Source organism: Bos javanicus, chromosome 11, assembly GCF_032452875.1.
Source record: "Bos javanicus breed banteng chromosome 11, ARS-OSU_banteng_1.0, whole genome shotgun sequence".
NCBI classification, from domain to species: Eukaryota; Metazoa; Chordata; class Mammalia; order Artiodactyla; family Bovidae; genus Bos; species Bos javanicus.
The window spans coordinates 4,359,833-4,365,832 of NC_083878.1; positions in this window are offsets into that span (position 1 = coordinate 4,359,833).

The window sequence follows — 6,000 nt, forward strand, 5'->3', positions numbered from 1 at the left end:
CTGGCTTAGCATTAGCTGGAGCTGGGAGGTTACACTTCTGCTAGAAATTTATCATGGATGACAAGTTTCATAAAATCTTACAGTCTCAGTTCAGTTCAGTTCAGTCACTCAGTCGTGTCCGACTCTTTGTGACCCCATGAATCACAGCATGCCAGGCCTCCCTGTCCATTACCAACTCCCTGAGTTCACTCAAACTCATGTCCATCGAGTCAGTGATGCCATCCAGCCATCTCATCCTCTGTCATCCCCTTCTCCTCCTGCCCTCAATCCCTCCCAGCATCAGGGTCTTTTCCAATGAGTCAACTCTTCACATGAGGTGGCCAAAGTATTAGAGTTTCAGCTTCAGCATCAGTCTTTCCAATGAACACCCAGGACTGATCTCCTTTAGGATGGACTGGTTGGATCTCCTTGCAGTCCAAGGGACTCTCAAGAGTCTTCTCCAACACCATAGTTCAAAAGCATCAATTCTTCAGTGCTCAGCTTTCTTCACAGCCCAACTCTCACATCCATACATGACCACTGGAAAAACCACAGCCTTGACTAGATGGACCTCTGTTGGTGAAGTAATGTCTCTGCTTTTTATGCTATCTAGGTTGGTCATAACTTTCCTTCCAAGGAGTAAGCGTCTTTTAATTTCATGGCTGCAGTCACCATCTGCACTGATTTTGGAGCCCCCCAAAATAAAGTCTGACACTGTTTCCACTGTTTCCCCATCTATTTGCCATGAAGTGATGGGACCAGATGCCATGATCTTCGTTTTCTGAATGTTGAGCTTTAAGCCAACTTTTTTACTCTCCACTTTCACTTTCATCAAGAGGCTTTTTAGTTCCTCTTCACTTTCTGCCATAAGGGTGGTGTCATCTGCATATCTGAGGTTATTGATATTTCTCCCAGCAATCTTGATTCCGGCTTGTGCTTCTTCCAGCCCAGTGATTCTCATGATGTCCTCTGCATAGAAGTTAAATAAGCAGGGTGACGATATACAGCCTTGGCGTACTCCTTTTCCTATTTGGAACCAGTCTGTTGTTCCATGTCCAGTTCTAACTGTTGCTTCCTGACCTGATATAGGTTTCTCAAGAGGCAGGTCAGGGGGTCTGGTATTCCCATCTCTTTCTGAATTTTCCACAGTTTATTGTGATCCACACAAAGGCTTTGGCATAGTCAATAAAGCAGAAATAAATGCTTTTCTGGAACTCTCTTGCTTTTTCCATGATCTAGCGGATGTTGGCAATTTGATCTCTGGTTCCTCTGCATTTTCTAAAACCAGCTTGAACATCTGGAAGTTCACGGTTCACGTATACAGTCTCAGGGTGGGCTAACTCTTGCCAGTGGTTTTTGCTGCTGTTGTTTGCAGGATCTGGACTTGTTTTTATTTTCTCATGTATAACTGACCTAAAGGACACACATCTCTGTATTTAGCTTGAATTCTCAGTTACATATCATTTCTCTCATGCAACCATCATCCACATCAAGATCTAGAATATTCTTAGCACCCTGGGACGCTTTCTTGTACCCTTCTGCAGTCAGTGTACTCACCTAAGCTAACCACTATTCCACGTTCTGTTACCACAGATTAGTGACCTGTGGTGTTAAGGCTCAGGAATAGGTATATGTAGACTGACACAGTATGTCTTCTTTTGTATCTGACTTTGTTATTCAACATGATGTCTGTGAGATTCATCCATGTTGTATCAGCTCATTCTTTTTGCATTGCTGCATAGTACTCCACTGTTTGGGTATACCACAACTTACCCATTCTACTCTTCTTAGGCATTTGGATTGTTTTCAAGCTTGGTATGTTACAATGCATCTGCTATTAACATTCTCATATATGTTTTGGTGGGCATAAGCACTCAGTTTTGCTGGTTATTATCCAAGAGTGGAATCCTGGATCATAAGACATATGTAGGTTCAACTTTAGTACATACTACCAAACATTTTCCTGGAGTGGTTGGACCATTTCACATGACCGTGATAAACACACAAGTTTCAGTTTCTCCACATCCTTGCATATATGGTATTGTCAATCTCTTTTAGTCATTCCAGTGTTGTAGTGGTATCTCATTGTGGTTTTAATTTTCATTGCTCTAATAACTAATGACGAGCATCTTTTCATTGGCTGTTTTGATATCCTATTTCTGAAGTGCTTACTCAAGTCTTTGGCTCCTCTATTGGACTATCTTTTACTTACATAGCAGTAGGAATTCTTTATATATTCTAGATATGATTCTTATCTTGAAATTCAATTCTTAAATTGAAAATGCTGTTGGCATTTTATTGTTTTTCCTTCCAATTTTCCTTTTATATAAAGACACTAGGGTTAGCCTGCAGACTCAGATGTCTCCTGCCTCGTTGAGATTAAGCCAAATACACAATTTTGTGTCTTCATTTTTTCAGCTACATCATAACGTAAGTATCTTCCCATGTGGTCACCAAGTGTTCATAAATTTACTTTTTAATAACTGACTGCTCTCCATTAGATAGATATGTCATCCTTTATCTTACTATCTCTCTATTGCATATTTTCCAGTTTGAAAGCATAATACAAAATTATCTGACAAATGCCTTGTCCATAATCTGTCTGTGTGTCCATAATTTGTCTGCATTTATATCTTTAGGAGAGATCCAGAGAGGAGTTCCTGGGTCTGTGGCTGTGAATGGGTCGAAGGCACTACTGAGTCACAGGGTGTGAAGGCTTCTTAGGCTGTAGGGTCTGAATGACACAACTGAACAGTACTTCCATTCATCCCTGGGCAGCAGCTTCTCCTGTTCTTCAGAGCAATAGCTCTTACCGCTCTCATGCACCACCCATCACGCTCTTCCAAACATATGGCTCTGCTTCTTTATTCCATAGAAAATTAAAGTTACCAGGCATAGAAGTAAGTCTGCTAAGAAGCTGACCTCAACATAGGGAGATTTTCCTGGATGATCTGGGTGGGCCCAGTATCATCACAAGGGTACTAAAAGGAAGGAGGGAGGCAGTGAAGACCAGAGACATGGAGCCTGAGATGGTCTCAGCTCAATAGCGCTGACCTTGAAGGTGGAGGGAGGGGCCACAAGCCATGAAAGGTGGACTCTAGAAGCTCAAGGAAAAGGCAAGGAAGTGGATTCTCCCCTCATGGATTCAGAAGGAATAGAATCCTTCAGACCCCTTTAATTTTTAGCTTAATGAGACAAACAGCAGATTTCAGACCTGTAAGGCCCTCCAGACCTGTAAAGTCATTGAACTGTGTTGTTTAAACCTCTAAGTTTGTGGTAATCTGTTACTACAACAATTTTTTTAGAATCCCCTTGTCTTTTTGCTGGAAAGTCTGTTTCTCCATGCCTACTCACTGGCACAGCCTAGAGAAGAGGTCCCATTAGACTTTCATTGACTGAATCCTAGTTGCATAAGCTTAATATTTTTAAAATTTTAAAATTGGGACCTAGTGTCCCGACCAGGGATTGAACCTGAGCACCTTGCCTGGGAGTGTGGAGTCTTAACACTGGCCCACCAGGGAAGTTCCAAGCTTAATATTTTAAATGGAGGTTATCATTCAAACTAGGATTCAGACTCTTAACTAAGGCTCTTCCATGCACTTTTGTGGGGGGGCAGCAAATGTGGAACACTGACAGTCTGAAATTTTGAAGCCTTGGGCAGTCATTTGAATACCATCAGCAATTTATTGGAGAAGGAAACAGCAACCCACTCCAGTATTCTTGCCTGAGAAACCCCATGGACAGAGGAGCCTGGTGGGCTACAGTCCATGGGGTCACAGAGTCAGACACGACTGAGCAACTAAGCATACACAGACAGCAATTTATAGACCTTTCAGTAATGTCCACAACAGTATCTTCTGATAACTCAAAAATGCTTTCCATTTTATTTCACCCCAATGTGATAAGATTTATTTTAAAATTATTCCCCCCCTTTTTTTAAAGTGTGTTCTCCTGTAACAGCTTCTAAAAATCATAGTTTTGTTGGTTTTTTATCAGTAGTTATGTTATTTTCCATGAAATTCTGCACTTTCATACTTAACCCTTACTCTAACCCCAAAAGAATTTCTTATCCAAAGATATCAGCTTTCTGGACTGGGGATGAATCTGGAAGATTATTTTGGAACCCCTCATGGTGCTGATGCTGTGTTTATATAGAATGATATTTTCCATAAGAAAAATGAGAACTTTAATTACTCTTAGAAAGAAAAATTCTAAACCACTACTTTTCTTTTGGTTTTATCCTAGAGAAATAAAATAAGCATGTATCTGATTTATGTGCTGGCCCACATAGCTCCTTTTGCAAATGTGGCTTTCAACCAGCTAATCTTTTAAAAGTCTTTACACTGACTAATTTAGAAGCAAGGAGAACAAATGTGGGAGTATAAATGCAAGGCACTGAATAAGAGCGCTCGTTCCTGCCAATGAACACACTGCTGTGTTTCTGAGTACCCAATGCAGTTCACGACTTTCATTTAGATGAAGCTTCCCTGGGGCTGGTCTTGCCTCCCCAGCACGATGTGCTACGTGACTGGAATTCCAGTTTGGAAGATGAGATCTGTCCAGGATCTCAGTGATCAGACTCTTCAACCTCATGTTGTAGGGGACGAGAACAGCCCAAGGTTACATGCCGATGGCTGGGCTTTGCTAAAGGCAGGTGTGTTAATAGCACCTGCTTACCTCTGCTGATTCTGTAGCCTCCTGAATCTCTGGAAATCACCAGCAAAACTTGACAGAGAGCTCATCTTCTTGGTAGGACAAATGAGAGACACTCCTGTTCATTTAATAGGAGCTTACTCTTTGACAGCAGCATCTTATTCATTTGACAGATTGTAAATATAAATAAAATATAAATAAATATGTAGAGGAGGTTTTTTACATATTTTTAAAAATTTATAACTGGAGGATAATTGCTTTAAATGTTGTGTTGGTTTCTACCATACAACAACTCCAATCAGCCTTAAGTACACATATATCTCCTCCCTTCTGAACCTCCCTCCCACCACCCCTTGAGGGTGTTACAGAGAACCGAGCTGAGCTCCCTGTTTTATACAGCAGCATCCCACTGGCTCTCTGTTTCACATGTGGTAGTGTAGATATGCCAGTGCTCCCCTCTCAGGTCCTCCCACCCTCCCACTCCCCTGCTGTGTCCAGAAGTCTGTCCTGTCTGTCTGCGTCTCTATTCCTGTCCTGCAGATAGGTTCATCAGTACCATTCTTCTAGATTGCACATATACGCATTCATATACGGTATTTGCTTTTCTCTTTCTGACTTACATCACTCTGTACAACAGGCTCTAGGTTCATCCACCATAGAGGTTTTTTGTTTGTTTTTTAATTACAGACAGATTTTCTAACTGTCACTATTTGGGCAGCTCCTTATTTTTGCTTGAGTTAGAACAAAAACATGTTCATAAGGCAACCCTCTTCTAACTGCCAGAGCAGCTCTTCCGTGGCTCTGTCAGTGAAATGATGACATTCAGGTGAAAGAATGAAGGGAGTGTTTCTATAGCAAATGGTAACACTAAAAATAGTGTCTGGAATGAAAATAGGATGAGGACTAATTTCTTCGTTGTTTCCATGGAAAAAGAGGAAAGTGGGAATGATGTATGGGCTTGCAAGGCCTTAGTGGATCTGACGACTTTCTTCAAAGAATGGTAGGGCCTCTTTCAGACATGATAACTCTCCAGGCAGCTGCTCATCATTTCACTGCCAGCTCTATGATCTCCTGCTATTCTGCATGTCTTGAATCTGATTTATTTCATATATATTTCAAAGTTCTATTGATTGTATTTTACTTGTTTTTTGTTTTTTTTAGGCTGCACCGTGCAGCATGTGGGATCTTAGTTCCCCGAGCAGGGATTGAACCTGTGCCCCCTGCATTGGGAGCAGAGTTTTAACCACTGGACCGCCAGGAAAGTCCTATTGACTGTATTTTTTTATCTAGGTGCCTATGGTTTGATCCATGTTGCTTCTATGCCTGCTTCAGTCATGTCTGACTCTTTTCGACCTCATGGACTGTAGC